We start from the raw sequence: 18,902 nt of genomic DNA, 5'->3' as shown, positions 1-18,902 counted from the left end.
ATTTTGATCTTTTCCAACACATGGTCCACCCACTGTCTGGAGAGTTGAGATTGAGAGCCTGACCAGCCACAGTGCTAAGTGGGCCAACAGGCACCCAATCTCCTCCATTAGGATGGGTAGCTTCCTGATGTAAAACTTGCATCATGACCTGAAGATAACCCACCCATTTGGGGAAGTGAGAACAGGAAATGGGCCAGGACATGGATACCTAGACACTCTCAGTCTTTAAAAAGAAGAGATTTAGCTAGAAATAAACTTACAGATGAACTATTCACACATTCATTGTATAAGGAAAAGCAGGCGGAGGAAAGGTTATAAAATGAATGAGGGGAAAAAGCTGATTTTTACTACAGATGTTATCTACTTAACTGTCATTATGTAGGCATTGTGTAGATCTGCAAATTTCTTGATATCTCTGGAAATCAGCAGCCAAGAGACATATGATGTTTTGAAGTCTGAGTTAGGAGGGCACTGGGGGCTTTGCTGTTAGGAACAGAATGACATGGCCTCTTTGAGGTTAGAAAGAGCCTGTAGCATCTTTTTATTCCATATAAACAATGGAAAATTCTAATAAAATCTGGAGATAAAATTTCTCTTTTTTGAATGATGTTCTTGCCCACCAAAAAGAGTTTCTTGGGCCATTTTTTCTTTTTCTTTTTTTTTCTGTGTTTTTGTTTTGTTTTTAATCAATACAATATCCAAATCACTAGCAATTGGAATAGAAGGGAAGCATAGTTCACCCATAATACTGTCATTGATATGTTTTAGTACATTTTCCTGAGCATGCATTTTTTTCTGTGGCTATAACTTATCATTTATTTTTTAGTCAGACCTATAGTATATGTTTTCTCATATTTCTTGAAGCATTATTTTTTCCAAAACCAATATTTTTAACAGCTGCAAAATATGTTATCCAACATACGCGCCATACTTTGTCTTTCTAAATCCTTTAGTGCTAGCTATGTAGGTTATTTTCAGTTCTAAATAATATTTCTTCTTTTTAAAAAAAATTTATTTATTTATTTGAGAGAGAAAGCATGAGGAGGAGTGGGGAGGGAGGGCCCAGGGAGAGGAAGAAGCAAACTCCTTGCCCAGCAGGGAACCCAAGGCTCAATCCCAGGATTCTGGGATCATGACCTGAGTTGAAGGCAGACACTTACTGACTGAGTCACCCAGGAGCCCCTTAAATAATCCTTCTAAGAACATCTTTGTGCAGAAACATTTACTATATCCATGAGTTTCTCCTAGCCTAGATTTCGCTGTTTTTCCTCTCATTCTTACTTTCCACTCTCATTTTCATTCCAAAATATGCAGTTGAGTTTTTGTCATTGCTATTGTTTATTTATTTATGATTACTTTTGTTTGTTTGTTTTTAAACAGTTGAATTATTTTAAATATTTGAAATTTTGCCAAAATCTTGTCTGCTGTTTTCTCAGTTATAGTGTTGGCCTGAATTAATGCAGTTTTATCTTCCCATATTCATGTATGGGTCCAACTTTTCTACAAAGAGAGAGAGCTTGGATCTCCTTTGAAGGGTTTCAGTGACATTCTGGGTACAATGCTCCTTTGTGCTGGTGACCACAGCAGGGACATCACTGAGAGACCTGCCTGAAATAAAGATGGCACTTTTATGGCTGTGGATGTGTTTGTCCAAAGAACATTTAATCACTCTGAAGGTTTTCCCCCTCGTCTGTTAGTAAGCAGCATTTTGTAACTGTAGAGTTCTGCTAATGCACACTTCTGCCGGGAAGCTTCCCAGGGTGGGGCACAAAAGATGCTAAGTGGCAGGGGGTGCGATGGGAGAAAGCCATTAACACTCCAGCAGCGAGGTCAGATTTGATGTTTCCTTTTGTTTGCAGGATCCAAATTAAGAAGCCGCTTCTGTACTTTCCCTATTGCCTCCCCTCTAAACACACTCTTGGGTCATCTCGCTCTGGTCACATCTTTTGACAATTAGCCACCCATTAACAGGATGATTGAAAAGGAGCCAGAGTGGTTTACACATAAAGTGCTTACTCTTTTCCAGGAAGAACACATATCTCTACAGTTTCATTAATGCTTTGGCCGATTAGTACACAAAATAAAATACTTACACTCTAGAAAGCACTAGCAAAAGGAAGAAAGTGGAGTGGGAAGGAAGAAAATTAGTGAACAAAAATAACCCTTAGAGGTTTATCTTCTTTTTCTTCTTCTTTCCTTTTTGCAAACATGCTTTAAAAGGGGGGGGGGGGTGTTATCCTGCTTCTATCTTTTGCTACCCTTAAAGCCAGTATTACCAGCCATTTTACTTGTACTTTACTATTATTATCTGGTGATGGCTATGACATGTTGATCATATATGGCAGTGAGAAAATTGATTTCCCTCAACAGAAATGCTTCCAATTTTCCCAGGGCCATAATTTTATGTCCACAACAAAATAAAAGGGTCATTTTCCTTAAGATGAGGGGAATTGAAATCTTTGATAAAAGCTATGGTAAATGTTGTACTTTTGATTGCGGAAACTGCAGTTTTCATAAACATCTGGCCTGTCTGATTTGGGGGTGTGCTTTGGGGGCAGGGAAAAGGGGTTTGAAGGCAAAGAATTGTTGTTATTTTTCTTTAAAGAGCTGAATTTGCCTGAAGAAAGTCCTGCAAGCCCACAGCTTCACTCTCAGTGTTCATATTCCCATTAAAAGGAAGCTACAGGGGTGCTGCTTTGAGCTATGCCAACAAGCAAGTCTACTCGAAGAAGCCCCAGTCACACAGAATGAATGAACACCTGTGCAGTCCACAGTTCATAGTGGGCCTGCCACAAAATGTACGAATAAACTCACTGACATTGCTTTGCAAGCCAAAGACATTTTATACCAGAGAAGGCAGAGGGTGAAAGAATTGAGGCCAGGGACAAAGATGCACATAGGTACAGGAGAAAAGCAGGCTGTTTTCCCACTGAAGTTCTAACTGCTGCTGTGTTTGGTTAGCAGGCTTTACCTAATCTGATGGAAACTGATTTCCAAGTAGCCAGTGGAGCAACATTTACCAACAAATATTTAGAATTAGAGAACTTTGCTTCACCCTGACTCTACGAGCAGGGTTAAACGATAAGCATTCTAGCCAAGTGTTTTATTTGACATTTGATTTGCCAACAGAAAAACTTTTATATAATGGCTATAGACACAAAAAAGATTTTTTTTAAATCTCTTGATTTTAAACACAATCTTTCTTGAACTAGAAGTAATCTGTGCTCTTGTGCATTTTCCATGTAATTTAAAATAAGCAAATAGAGATTTTGTAATCAGAAAAATGTAATCCTTTTCAAGATTTTATTTATTTCTTTGAGAAAGAGACAGAGCATGAGCAGAGGGAGGGGGAGGCTCAAGAGAAGCAGACTCCCCACTCAGCAGGAAGCCCGTTGTAGGACTCGATCCCAGGACTCTGAGATCCTGACCTGAGGTGAAAGCAGACACTCAACCAACAGAGCCACCTAGGTGTCTCAGAAAAAGTAATTTTTATTGGGGGTTTTCTAGGACTATGAATAATGGATAGTCATGGGATGCCTGGGTGGCTCCGTGGTTGAGCATCTGCCTTTGGCTCAGGGTGTGTACCCGGGGCCCCAGGATTGAGTCCCACATTAGGTTCCCCTTGAGGACCTGCTTCTCCCTCTGCCTATGTCTCTGCCTCTCTCTCTGTATCATAAATAAATAAATAAATAAATAAATAAATAAATAAATAAAATCTTTAAAAAAATAATGTATAGTCATTTGTTAGAAAGCAAAATTCACAATCCATCATGAATCTAGGAGTACATTTTTCTAGGAAAAATTTAACCCAAAGAGTAGTAAAAATAAATAAAAATTATAGCAATCTTTCTCAAAGTATATATAGTAATGAAAATTGTTTTGATGTTTCTTGATTTTTTTGTCTTCTGGATGTTTTTCTAACTATAAAAGTAAAATGTGAAATTCCTAATCTTTCTATGCTGCAATAATTATCCTATATGTGTTTTCATAATTCCACGGATCATCTCTCCAGTCAAGGAGATGAGTTCAAACATTAAAATGAAACATAAGCAAAGAAGTTTTATATCTTATTTTCAAAGCTATGGGTTAAGGCAGGGGTTAATAAACTATGAGCTATAGGCCAAATGCAGCCTGCCACCTGTTTTGGTATGATCCTATCAACAAAGAATGTTTTTTACATTGTTAAATTGTTGAAAAAACATTAAGAGTCATATTTTGTGAGGCAAAAAACATATGAAGTTCAAATTTCCGTGTTGCCCATAAAGAAAAATTTCTTGAAAAACAGTTATGCATATTCATTTACACATTGTTTATGGTTGCTTTCATACTATAACAGCAGAGTTGGAAAGTTGCAATAGACCATATGGCCTACAGAGTCTAAAGTATTTACTATCTGGCCCTTCAATCTATGTATTTATTTATCTATTAGGCAAACTTAACTAGATGATTATTCCAAACCACTGTATGTGTATGACTTATAATAAAAACATACCAATAAATGTTCCTTTCTTATAGGCAGGAATTTTACCTTTTCATGTAGATAAAGCTCAGTGATGGGTTTGAAGCTGTGAAGAAATCCTGTCTTCCCAACTCACGATTTGGACAAAGTTGAGATCTATAGATATTACATCTGTGGTATAAATACTGTTCCTATGCTACTGAGGAGTCAGTGTTGAAAAGTGACTGAGACATGTTCAAGGGGATCCTTCAAATAATAGAAATTCTTACAGCACGTAGAAATGTCTGCACCCAGAGGAAATCTAAGTGCTTAGAGCATTCATGTACCTCTATTCAGAGGTGCAGATAATAGAGGAAGAAAACTCACTTCATTTCTTAGAAGCTGTGCTCTTTGTTTTTTTTTTGTTTTTTTTTTTTTAGAAGCTGTGCTCTTTGAATGTCCAGTTCTTTTGGGTGCAGTTTAATGACAATGATTGTGAATGTTTCTAAGGACATTGGCCCAGGCATGATGAGTGACAAGCCACAAGTAAGTAATGCTCATTTGAATCCATGGTCCCGCCCCTTTAATGTGAAAAGGTCTCTGCATTTAGAATAGTAACAATGAATTAGAGTAACTTGCCTGCCTCATTAACATGTGGTCTGATCTAGGTAAATCAATTTGGAGGATGTCAGCGTATTTAATCCTTCCCAAGGGTGAGTTGTGGCTTTTTCCAATTTGTTGACCTTACAGCTACGCCCAGCAGAGTTACCTCATCTACTCTCTAGGCTGCCTTGGATACTAAGCATGTCTGTGCTGAACCAGGGATGTGACTGAGACCCTTTGCATTTATCCTAGCAAACATGCTAGATTACTACATGCTGGAATACTAAAAAAGATAGAGGTGCTTGTGTCAAAAACTCATCACAACATATTGAAACACTGATCCTTATAGTAGTGCTTCTCTTTGCTGATGTAGAATCAGCCTCCTTGTGTGAATTGTACTTCTTAAGGGTCAGCATCTAAGAAATTGCAAACTATGATTATGTTTTTAGGACAGAAAGACTCGCAACTATAGTGTAATCTGGGAGGCCAAATGGATTTTTCAGTATCTCGACAATGCCCCAAATTTGGTTCAGTGAGTATGTGATTTGCCTGGGTGGCCACATCTGCAGATCAAAATCTTTCATACCATCATACATATCTACTCAGCCTTGGCACCCACCTGAGGATAAATATATAATGCCTGCAATAGCCAGTGGGATATGGGGCCTCTGATCTCTTGTTCTCTTAGATGACAGTCCCCCACCCGGTAGCAAAGTGTTTACAAACCATATTTTCTCAAATCAGTGCTATATGATAGGATATGTTGATAAACATTCCACTGGGTGGGGGGAACTGCTCCGTTGACACACAGGTTTGGGAAATGCTGGATTAAATAATATAAATAAATTTCTTTACTATTTTTCAGAGCCTTTAATACAGTTATACACATGAAGCATCTCTAAGAGGACAGTATTGTGTGCATTTCCCAAAATTGTTTATTCTGAAATACTTCTTTCAATCAACCATTAGATTTCCATGGTACAAAATTTAGGAAATGCTGAATTAAGGAGAGTCAGAGGCTCTTGTCTAACCAGTGAATGGAAATTATCTAAACTAATAAGACTAGAGAATGTTAATTGTAGAATGGATCTTAGTGATTTTCAAACCAAAGGATTCTCAAACTATGGACAATTCTCAAGTCTAGAAAATATCACAGTTATTTCAAGTTTATGTGTTCACACATCTTACACATATATATACTCTAATTTTTCAAAAACATGTAAATTGATTCTGTGATTAATAATGAATAAATTTATTTTAAAGAACTAATGAATTCATAAGAGCTTCTTTATCATCTATCAAGCAACAGCACAATACCTATCATGTGAGAGTCTTGGGATATTTTTGCAGGAAAAAGGGAGTTCTCTTACTTGGAAAGTTTTGAGCCCCCCCTCATTCTGTGTTATAAGGGAACTGAACTAGTCTCATTAATGTGTAATCAGAATATTTCCCTCAGAGTTTCTTTGTAACCTCCATTTTCATTGTGGTTGGATAAGTCTGAATCAGTGGGGGTTTTGTTGTTGTTGTTTTATTTGTTTTTGTTTTTGTTTTTGTTTTTAGAACAGTTGAGAGCATTTTGGTCTAGAAAGGTGACTTTCAGCCATTCTGCAGGCAGATTGGTTTCAATCTGACCGAGGAACAATTTGTGAGTTGGTTTCTGGCTTCTCTGAAGGTAAACAGTGATTGATGTTGGTGACAGTGAAATTGGGATATTTCAGGAACCATGCAGATATCTGTGTCATTTGGGCTGCTTGAGCCAGAACAGGATACATAGGAAATCTTTGGGCAGTTGGGGATGGTTTAAAACAGGACCCACAATGAATGGATAGATTAGAACACCATGTCCATAAGCCAGTATGGGCCAGATACAGGTCATGAAAAGCATATTTGCTAGTGTGAACAGACAAAATGAACCACCTAATGAACATGCATCAAGACATCATTTAATCAAGATGTTAAGTTTAGCTCCAATTAGGATAAATATAAGAAGCCTCAAATTATAAAGAAAATAAAAGAGAAATATACCATCTATAGGAACCCAAAAAGATATGTTATATGTAGATATACTATCTATAGGAACACAAATCTACTTAATTTGTTGCTTCAGTAAAAATTACCAATAGACTGTCTGTGTCATGCATTGAGGGTTCAAAAATAAAAAATACATGGTCCTTCCTCAAGTTTATGAATTGGTTTGAGAGAAAACTAAAGAGACAGTTGTTGTAGAGTATGACAAGTGCTAGAACAGATCTAAGTACAGGTTGCTTCATGAAAATGGAGCCTTTTTCAATGATGAGATGAGGGGCAGAATATGAAATAAAGCAAGGCTTTTCAGAAAAAGTAATAGGCTAGCTAAAATCCAAAGGACATATGATGTCATCAGATAAGTAAAGGTGTGAAACAGAGTTACTGCTAGAGAGAATAGTAGGTAGAAAAGCTTGGAAATGATATCGACAGCAAAATTAGTTTGGAAAACTGAAAGTAGTTCAGCACCACTTTGGGATGAGTGTATTTAGGGCGTTAAGGGAGAAAAGGTGGCATGTGGCAGGTATACCAGGTGAAGCCACCTGGGTAAGCAGCAGTTAGCCATTAAAGATATATTAAGATGAACTTTATTGCAAAGGCAATGGGAAAGTCTTGAAAGGTTTCTAAGCATAAAAGTAACATGATTGTACCATATTTCAAAAAGATCAACTAGAATCTGAAAAGAATTGAGTTTGGGGGTTATTAGAGAATCCGTTGGAGAGAGAACAATTAGAAAGCAGCAGTAACTCGGAGGAAAGGTTATTTAGTGTAATGATGTTAGGGCTGGAGAGAAAAGGATAGGCTTCAGAGGTAGAGTTAACCTTGACAGGAGTTTATAGTGGCTTATTCGATGTGGAAATTGGGAAACAGACATAGAAATAAAGACAAGACCCAAGTGTCTGTCTTAGACATGTGTGTGGATGGTGCTACCATTTACTAAACCAGGCATCATGAGAAGAAGAACAGATATTTCCTTTGGGGTGGGGTGTGGTGATATTAGATAATACATTCTGATTATTTTTATATTTAGTTTTTTGACTTGTTTATAGTATATTTGAATACAGGATCTCAGAGGTTGAGAAATTCTAAATGATGGAAAGGCCCAGAGTATGCATTTGGGAATTAACAGCTGGTGTAGAGGTGAAGGTTACTGAAGTATAAGAGATCAAGAAATGGATTGGCTAGGATAGATTGTTCTTAAGAATTCTCAAATCCCCAAGATGACGGCAGAGCTGGGGCAGAGATACAATTCAGTGATCCAGGTTTAAAATCTTCAATAAACAAGGAGGAAGTAACCATGAGGGTAGAAGAGAAGAATGACAAGAAGTCAAGAGGGATGTGGCCAAATATCATGAGTAGTCTATAAGGACCAGGGATTTTTACACAAGAGTAGAAGTGTAATGTTTGAGAAGCTGTATATTTCTGGGAGTGAGATACTTGGGAATGTAAGAAAACTAAAGACATCTTCTTGTGAGAATTTCAGGAATGCTAGTGTCCTCAGGAAAGGGCATTTCACAGTTAAAGCCAATAGTTAGGGAACACATTTGGTGGAGAGCCTGAGAACACAGGGGAATTTATGTGCAACGTAACAGGAAACCAAGAGAACAGTGGATTTGAAAAGATTTGGAAAAAAAAGAGATCAGTGGGAGTTAGATCAGCAGAGGAAGCACAGAGAAATCTGGTGATGAGAGTCTGAAGGAAAATGCATAATAAGAAGGGTGAGTCTTAAGCAATGACCAAGATAATAGAGTGGTGAAGAATGCTGATTTAGGGGATTAGTAGATTCTTACACCTGCTATAACAAATTACCACAAACCTAGAGGCTTAAAACAACAGATTTATTATCTTACAGTTCTGAAATCCAAAAACAGGTCTTATACAGGGCTGCATGTCTTCTATAAGCTCCAGGGGGAAATCTATTCCTTACCTTTTACAGATTCTAGAGGCTTGCCCTCATTCTTTGGTTTGTGGTTCCCTTCCACCAATATCACTCCAATCTCTGCTTCCAATATCCTATCTCCTTTAACTCCTGCGCTTTCCTCTTCCCTTATTAAGACACTTGTGCTTACATTAAGTCCCCTGGTTAATCCAGAATATTCTCTATCACAAAATGTTATCGTATCTGCAAAATCTTTTTGCCATGTAGCCTATCATAGTCACAGATTACTGGGATGAGTCTGTGAACATCTATGGGGGATTGTTTTTATGCCCACCACAGGGGCCACAGAATGCCCTGGTGAAAGGATGAATAGAATTGGAAATGGTAGAAGAGGCTCACACTTCTCAGCAGGAATTAACCAAGACCTGGAAAGTTTGTGCTTTCAAGAGAGTTCTGACATAGATCAGGGAGTTGCTGAAAGAATCACGTGGATTTTAGATTCTCACCACAAATTAGAAACAATGGCCTCCAAAAGCTGTCAGCAAAGACCTGAATTGAAAGAATGAGTTTTCAAAGCTGTTAGTAGCCACTGGAAGTTCACATCAATCTCCTCAGGAAAGGGTGAAAGTGAGATCAATTCATTGCATTTCCTCATTCTTTAAACAAAATTCTACAGCTCTGATGGGTTTTATAGAGAAAAATTAAAAAAAACAACAACAGTTGCTTTTAAAAGTACTTTGGCTAGTTGGGGAAAGGACATAAGGCATGAATAAAATGTGGAATCGAAAGTGACCTACAGCCTATTTCCAGGACACTGAAGAGATACTTAGGGTACTAATAGTTTCTTTATCTTTGAATCATTCCTTCCATCTTACCAGTCATTAAATCCTATATTTATTCCTTGGAAAATCCTTGCAAGTACATTCCTTTCTTCTAATTTTGTCTGCTACCACATCAGTCCACATCCACCTAAAATTTACATCTTAATTTTTTCTCAGAAATGGACAAATCAAAACAAAAACAAAAATTGGGAGAGATAAATAATGGGTTACATTCGGCATGTACTGATCTTAAGAAAACACCAGGATGAAGGCTACAAACTAAGTTGGAGAGGCAGGTTTCAAAGTCATCTACACAGCAATGGTACCAAACTCCAAGACTGTGTAAATACTCTGAGGGTGAGATTTTGGATAAATTAAAGCTGATAATCAAAAACTGAGGTCCCCCAAATGATATCTACACTCATTGTGGTGAACATTGCTCAACAAATAATTGTTGAATCACTATGGTGTACACCTGAAATTAATGTAACATTGTATATCAACTACAGTAATAAAAATTAAAAAGTACAAAAAAAAAAAAACTAGCAGAGATTGATTCTTTCAAAGTTCTGGAGGTCAGAAATCTGAAATTAAGTTATTGGCAGGGCCCATATTCTTTCCAAAGGCTCTAGTGAAGAATCCTGTCTTGCCTTATCCAGATTTTTAGTGGCTCCAGGCAATACTGGGTTTGTGGCAATACTTGGCTCCAGGCAATACATAACTTCAAGCTGCCTCCTTCTTTACAAAGCCTCCTACTCACTCTGTCTCAAAGATCCTCATGATTTTTGCTTATGAGGACATTCATCATTGGATTTAGGCCTACCCACATAATATGGGATGATATTATCTAAAGATGCTTAATGTAATTAAATCTGCAAAAACTCATTTTCCAAATAAGGCTATCTTCACAGGTTCCAGGGGAGCATATTTCAAAGGAGCCACCATTAAACCCAATAAAATCCTCTCACTGGCCATCCCAAATTAAAATCCATCCCACATGCAAAGCACATTCACGCAATACAAAAATCTCCCCAAATCTCCAGCTTTTAAAGCATTAAATTTATTCTCATAAACCATATCTAAGTACCATAGGCTCAAAAACCCCAAGTCTTATCATCTAAATTAAGGCAGGTGATTTTCAGGGTATGGATCATTCTGGAGAAAAAAAAAAAAAAAATCTCTATCCATCTAGATAACAAGCCTTTTAGGGAAAAAAAAAAATTGCTTCCAAAGGGAACAGGTATAAGGTAGATGTTATCATTCCAAAAGGGAAAAATTCATTCCAAAATGAATCCAGGTATCATTGGTCCCAGGCAAACTTAAAAAATCTAGCATGTCAAATTTCATTAGGTATCAAGGCCTAAAAAGAGCCCTCTATGATTTGACATTATGCCCTGGAGGCTCTGTGTTTGAGTCATTATTAAGATAAACAAACAAATAACAAAAGAAACCCAAAACTGGGGTCTCTACATGAGGAGAAAAAAATCAGAGATGATGGAAAAACCAGGACAGAGAAACATGGAGGCATGGTTTGTTAGAAAAAATTTTGTCACAAGATTCAAATGAATGGTGAATCATTAAGAATTGCAAAGAGCAGATGTAGAGTCAAAGGTCAAATGATATTCCTTGGATTTAGTTGGAAAGAAATCATTATAATCTTGAAAAAAATTACTATGACAGATAATTGAGAATAATAGGTATAGAATCTTTAGATTCCTACAAGATAATGGTATTTATGGACAAACCCTGTCTTAGTTCAGGTTGCTATAATGAAATGCCACCAAATGAGTAGTTTATAAACAACACAAATTTATTTCTCACATTTTGGAGGATAGAAGTCCAAGATTATGGTGCCAATATGGTCAGATAAGAGCCCTCTTCTGCATCATAGACTTGTTGCAGTGTTATTACACGGTGAAAGGGGTGAGGGATCTCTGTAGTCTCTTTTGTAAGAACACCAGTCCCATTCATGAAGGCTTCACCCTCATGACCTCACTTCCCAAAGCCATCACCTCCTTATTCCATCATCTTTGGGGATTAGGATTTCAACATATGAATTTTGGGGGACACAAACATTCAGATTCTGGCAGCCCCAGTTTACCACACTCCACACTTATAAAGTTATTTATATAATATGATTACACACAACATGGAATAGCAATAGTTGGAAACCATGGGAACTTTCTGTTTGGGTAAAAAAACAACTTAGAATTTTCAACTTATGTTCCCATTTGTCAGAATTCTTGAAGAGGAGGTGTATTTTAATAATAGAAAAGAAATGAAAATGAAAATTTCTGGAACCAGGTCACAGTTTAAGGTTCAGAAAGGAAAAGTGGAAAGCTATTTGGGCCATAGGTTGGGTGTTTTTTGTTTGTTGTTGTTGTTTCTGTGTGTGAGTGTGTTTGTGTGTGTCATTCTGCAGCAATATTGATTCCTACATACTGTTGAGTCCCTTACTTAGAAAATCAGTCATCATGTGATCCTCAGCACTGTGATGGTTTAGTTGGGCAGAGTATCATAATAGTGAAACTCAAGAAACTGGTCTTGCTCTGTTTAACTTGACACTAAGATCAAGATATCTTATATATAACTTGACATCTCAGGGTCATACTGAGTTAAGTTCCTAGACTCATCTGCTATTTCCCAAAATTTTGGCTTACTGAGGAAGATGGGGACAAAAGACTCTTAGAGAAACTTTCTTAATCAAAATTCTCCACCATTGCCTTTAGCGTCAATGGCAGTGGCTAATGTTCAGGCTGCAGAGGAATCCCTGATGAACTAGCATAGAAAGAGGAGAAAGATCGCATTAAACAAGAAGCCTAATTTCAAGAGACAAGATGTTGAATAAGAAAATTGTGGTTCACTGGTTTGAAAGATGCACAGAAGTCCTCAGCAAGCATTCTGATACATTAGTAATGATAACCAGACAACTGGAAAGTGTGGTTTACACAGGCTGGCCTGTCCAAGTTGGATGATATCCTTGAATGGACAGACACTTAGGTGTTATCAGAATACAGATAGAGAACAGGCCTGAGTGAATGGGCCATGAAAATGGCCTATTCCATCTTATAAAATATAAATCTACTCCAGAGCACATTCCTTCCTGCTTGAAACATCAACTGGTCTGTAACAATGTAATAGGGAGTGGGAGGGAAGCTTTAAGTTTCCAGGAATAAGAGTTTCACTCACATAATGGCTGAATCTTACTGTATAATTTTAAATGCTATTTAGGAAAAAAGAAAAAAAGTCTGTACAGGCCCATGTCTTTCACCCACACTCCATCCCAATCATCTCCAGTTTTCTTCGTGGTATCTGGCACGAGAAACTCTACAGCACTGTGGTTAAATGCTTTGGCATAGTTTCAAAATCCACCTCTTTCACTTACTAGCTTTAGAACTTTGTCCCAAGTTACCCAAACTCTATGAATCTGAGTTTATTCATCTGTAAAATGACACTAGTAACAGTGTTTCCATCAGGAATTTTTGTGAAAACTACATGAGATATGCGAATGAAGTGCTTAGTACAGAGCCTGGAACACAATAAATGCCCAAAACATAGTTATTATTATTTATATTGCTATTGTTATTATTTTGTTGGCTAATAAAAAATAAAAAAAGAGAAATGAATCAGAGAAGGAGCCTAAGATCAAAATGTAATTAATTTCTTCTAGCCTTTTGACTCCTATCTTTTACATGGGAGTGATATCTATGCCAACAGATCCCTGGGCTTGTTCTATGAATGTATAGACTAACGAATATTTATACTTTGTAAATATACTTTAAAGTATAAGGTATGGAAAAGAAATAAATATTTACAACAATAGCTCTATTGCTACTTCCAAAACTAGCATAAGAGCATGTAAAATGTGTTTAAAATATGATATTTAGTTAGTTGAGACCTTACTGGGCTGCCATCATTTATCCATTGGAAACATAATGGTTATTATTCTGCCAGAGATTTTCAAATCAGTTGAATGAGTCTGTTTTAAGTCAGTCTTGGATTTAAAAAGAAAAAGAAAAGCCTTGAAGTTGCATTTTATTTAATTGCCTATTGATAATATAATAAAGTTCGATGGATATTTTCAAATACCTACTATGTACTTTGCATAATCTAGTAGTAAAAGTTAGACGTGGAGAGTTAGGCCCCTTGAATTGGGTCTGTTGTAATAATTTGCAGTGACACTGACCTTTTAATGTATGTATTTCCATCAAGTCATCTATTAAAAAACTATTATGATACTTATCTACTATGCAAAGGAACTATAAATTGGTTTGAATGCTAAGCTTCACTCAGAAAAAACACTATCTAAGCAAAAGCCTCACCATTGTGTCATTCCTGCATTTGGTGCCATGGTTAATAGATGCAAAGTACAAACCACTGAATTATGCATTCACCAGTACAATTCTGCCTCAGAGCAAGGTACTGTTGGAAGCCAGCCCAGCCAAGGGCAGCAGAAAAAGTGCCTGGTTTTGAAAAACTGATAAGAGGACAAAATAAGACGACAAGCAGACCCAGAGCAATACACTTTGAGGCTGCGTCCACTGACACAGCCCCTGCCATTGGTTAGGAGCCAGTATTTTAACCAAACTGATTAACTGGCCAAAAATATTAAGAAAGGTCCTTACACGAAAGGCACACAGACAAAGCACTTCATGGAAAGATGATCTGACCAAAGGTAAGCAATCCATGTGTGGGACAGAGAGCGAAGGAGGATTCAGTTTTGTTTACAGAAGTCCCAGCTATATGAATGGAAATCCCAACACCATAAACAACTTTGACACATGATTTTATACTTTATAGAGCCCTTTCACATACACAATTGCACTTAACTCTTATTATCCAAAGGTCCATAGCTTTGTGCATGTGCCTACATTCTGGGCCAGCAGAGAGTATGACCCCTTTTCAATATGACGTTTTGGATTCATACTGGTGTTCGTCTTTAACATAAACTTCTGTATGAGCCTCCACCTTCCTCACCAGCCTGAACAGTATACTTCTGGACTCTGGCTGAGGTCACAGTTCATTGCTCTTGTTAGAAGACAGAGGCATAGCATTTGGACACAGACTATCCTAGGACTACATTCTTGGCACCTATAACTTATCTATACTGTCCCTTTTCTTATATGCCACAAAGCTATATAGTTGGGCTCCCTGGTGTCTTCAAATTACCTGGGTTCAACTGACCTTCTTGTAGTGTCATAGGATCTGAGAGTTGGAAGAAATAGCAAAGGTCATTTAGTCAAATCTTCTACCCATAGGAGAATCCCCTCTGCTATAGCACTGCTGACTGCTAGTCATTCAGCCTCACTATGAAGGGGCTCAGTACAAGGGAGCCTAGTCCAGCAGACTGCATTTTCCCAAATGACCATCAAACTACTACTCATCTCACCTACTCTTCTTACAGTGTGCTTTTGAAGCTTCCACACTGGGAGTGAAGCCTAAGGCTCCTCCACTTGCATCCAGGAGATCTTCGGATTGCTCCAAAAGGGTGCAGCAGGGTGATATTCTGTGACTTCTGAGACCAGCTCACAAAAAGACAATAGCTTTCAGCTAGCTTATTCTGTAGGAAGTTTGTTCTGGGAAAGCCAACCATCAGGTTATGAGGTAGTCCAAATTCACTAAACAAAGCAACCACAAAATCCTACCTGGAGAGACACTGAGGCCCTCAGTCAACCCAGCATCACCAATTGGACATGTGAGTGAATGACACTTCAGGTGATTCCAGTCTCCAGCCTTAGAGCCATGCTGTCTGTTGCCAAGTGAAGCAGAGATACACTACCCATTCACATGCCGCTATGTCTCTTTGGTCCACAGAACTTCCTATCAAGAGGACCAGTTCTCCAGGAGCTGAAACCAAGAAAATGCCCTGGAGAAGCATTCTCCTTACTGAGATCTGATTTAGATGATGAGATCCTAGACTTCAAAGCTAAGGCCTAAATGGGATGAAACTTGGGAAATTGGAGGGAAAGCATGAGTATATTTAACATGTGTGTGTATTTGAATTATTATGGCTAGAAGGCAGATTATGGCAGATTGTATTTTCCTACATGCAACTATGTCTCCCATTCCATTTGTTTACAATGTAATATTGAGGCTCTTCTCAATGAGAGGTGAGGTCTATATTCTCTCCCTCCCTGCAGGGCCTTATGATTACTTCAACCAAAAAAGCAAGGCATAAGGGATGCTATGTGACTTCCAACACTAAATCTTTGGAGGACACTGGCTCTTCTCTGAGAAAGCCTGCATCATGCTGTGACAAAGTCCAAACTAGCCTGGGTGAAGAGAACATGCAGAGAGGCCCCCATGAAGAAGTAAAGCCCCAGTCAATATCTTGTTCGGGTAAAGGAGCCTCCAGATTATTCAAGACATCCCCAGCAGATGCAATGTGAGACAGAGATGAGCTATAGACATCCAGCTTTGTGCAAATTGCAGATTCATGAACAACAAATAAATTTTGTTTTTGTTTTGAACCTAACTTTAAAGGCAACTTGTTATGTAGCGTTAAATTGCCAGAACAAAGATAGATCCCTGTTGGATGGCACAGTCTTGCACTAGGAGGTAGAATGCTAAATTAGAGTAGAGGCCTGAAATGGGATACAACCTTGTAATAAAGATTAAGCACTAATATCAGGAAGAAGAAACACAGAGTCCCAGTCTACTCTATACCCTTCACTAGGAGACCTTGGGGAAGATGTCTAAATATCTCCAGGTCTTAAGTGCCTCGTCTGAAAAACTGACATGATAACTTTTTCCACCTAAAAAAAGATAATCTTAAGATTAGGTTAGATCCTGCTCCAGACTTTTGATTCTAAATTGCCATTTATTCATCCAAATACTCATTGTGACCTGCCATTGTGATCAAATTCAGGATTTATTTCCAAACTGAAAGTCTCACTGAGAAATGAGATAGAAAAATAGTACCAGTAGTAGTATTTAAAAAAAAAAAAACAAAACTCATCATTTGCCTTTTTTGTAACTTCTAAAATATTCCCTCACCAATCCTGACCCATACCTACTTCATATGTGCATCTTTTAACTGAGGCTATTTTAGAAGGATAAGAGCAAATGCATTTTTTTTCAGCACATACAAAGAAAATAGGGTATATGTGTAGATTTTTCTTTCGAAGTAAAGGAGCAGCAAAGAGCAAGATTAACTCTTCTCCTCTGCCATTAGTCCCTGTGCTATGAAGAAAATACCGTCATTTTTTTTTTGAGTTCTTGTAAATAATATCCTTTGCAAAAGCAATATTCTCAAAAAATGAATTTTCCATCTGCAGATGTTAAGTGTGATGTTATTTCACCTAAAAATCTCAGATAGACTAGAAGTACAGGAGATTTGCTAAGAGGTCTGTACAAATTAAACCAAGGTTACCTTTTCTGAATACGACCCAGTTACCTAAATTCTGAAGCAAAATACTGTAGAATTGCTTTATAGAAAGTGCTCCTGCTGTTGTCCATGAATAAGAGGTTTGGATAAGGATGTGCCTTATCACATACTGAATTTACTCTCCAAATAAGAGAGATTGCACTTCTCTGGGCTATGTGGCCTCAGATTTACGAAGTGAAAGTAGCACCCACATTCCAGAGCATAAGCAGCTCTGGGGCCTGCTCCCCTCCTCTTGACCTGAACCTCCCTTCTCCCATTTTTGGCACATCCTTAACCTTCTCCTCAAAAAGACAGATCTTTAAGATTTTTTTTCCGGAATTGATCATTTTGATGTCAGGTCATTTCGGAACCAGTGATTAGTGAATATGATAAATTACCAGTAGTGGGGTTGCTTTTGCAGGTTTGAAGTTTTGATGCATTAGTTATTTCCAACCAGGAAAATTATAACTCTGAACAACATCAACTTCTAAATCTCCAGATAGAGAACTAGTTTGTTACAAATATTGCTTTGTATTGGGAATGTAGGTCTTTTACATTGATGAGATCTACATTTATAGTGTTATTAGCACCTGCTATCTTTTAAACTATTTTCTCCTCAGTCTATTTCATTGAGCCCAGAGAGATATTTCTTAGAGTTTAAATCAAGTTGATTTTTATAATTCTGTCGTCCATAAAAATCTCAGGGTGCAGAAGATTGTGTCCCTTTGTTTAAGGTGTATGTGTGATACAGGATAATTTCTTAAAGGTTTGCTCCAGAATTGACAGATCTGCTTTCTCTTTGTCCTCATCTATTTGTCCTCCCTGTGATAGGGTCTTCAGACAATGAAGTTAACAAACTGTACATAAAGCAAATGCCTAGATGTTTATATTCCTGAGCTGCTGTTTACACAAATTTTTCAGTGTTTGTGATTATGGGTGTCCCTCCCAGAGATGTGAGACGTTGGGGTAGGCTTGTTTACATGAATTCCTCTCTGGGAATAAACACGGATTCACATTAGAAGCAGCGGGAGGATTTTCAAGGGAGAGAATTTCAGGACAGTGTACAGAATCGGAGCCGGGGGGTCATGACCTTGCCTATTGATCCAGCCTCTCTAATTTCCACAGCTTGCTGAGGCTTGTTCTTCCAGCCTGCTGGTGTACATTAGAGCAGAAATCCATAACATGGCCATGTTCATCCAAGCACAGGAAGAAACTAAATTAAATGTTAAAAAACAATCTGAGGCCAGAGTTGGAGACAATTCATCATGATCCTAGACGCCAGGCAGGTGGGATGACCAAGGATTCCTCAGCCAATAGACCCCCAAACAGAATATGGAAAGGCCTTGGTGCCTCATTTGTCAGGTACACAGCAGAGAGTCTGAAAACGCATGAAGGTCAGCTCTTTTGGCTGCAACATATTTTTCCTCAAGAATGAGATATTACACATCTGAAAAGTGTAACTGAAGTAAATTAGCAGAAAGAATTGGGAGAAATGAATGGAATTCTTTATGAAACGCATATCTGGGGCAGTGTTTGGCAAATTCTCAAAGCCCATGATGCCTGTGTGCCGGCTTCGGCATTTTCATCCCACTGTATTCCAGGGCTGGCTGGTTCCATTTACACCGTAGGAAGAAGAACTCACCAGAGTCCTGACTTTTCTTCTGGGTGACAGAGATTCAGAACAACAGCACCTCTGGCACCTCAAAATGAAGTCAGTGTGTTAAGGTAAAGAATGCCAGACACCCTGATGTTCTAAAACATCTGGATGAT

General features: G+C 38.0%; 1 long non-coding RNA gene across 2 annotated transcripts in view; it reads left to right on the top strand.

The window, feature by feature from the left end:
* The window catches only part of LOC112675910 (uncharacterized), a 48,591-nt gene that overhangs the window by 11,535 nt on the left and 18,154 nt on the right, over nt 1-18,902 (top strand). For both annotated transcript variants that reach the window (XR_004810818.2, XR_003146154.3), the window contains 3 exons: nt 4,879-4,984; nt 15,581-15,753; nt 18,734-18,857. This is a non-coding gene — a long non-coding RNA (uncharacterized LOC112675910). The remainder of the gene's footprint in view (nt 1-4,878; nt 4,985-15,580; nt 15,754-18,733; nt 18,858-18,902) is intronic.

The sequence above is a fragment of the Canis lupus genome, chromosome 30 (assembly GCF_003254725.2).
Source record: "Canis lupus dingo isolate Sandy chromosome 30, ASM325472v2, whole genome shotgun sequence".
Lineage (NCBI taxonomy): Eukaryota > Metazoa > Chordata > Mammalia > Carnivora > Canidae > Canis > Canis lupus.
Note: the sequence above shows the minus strand (reverse complement) of the source record. Positions and strands in the feature narration are given on the sequence as shown.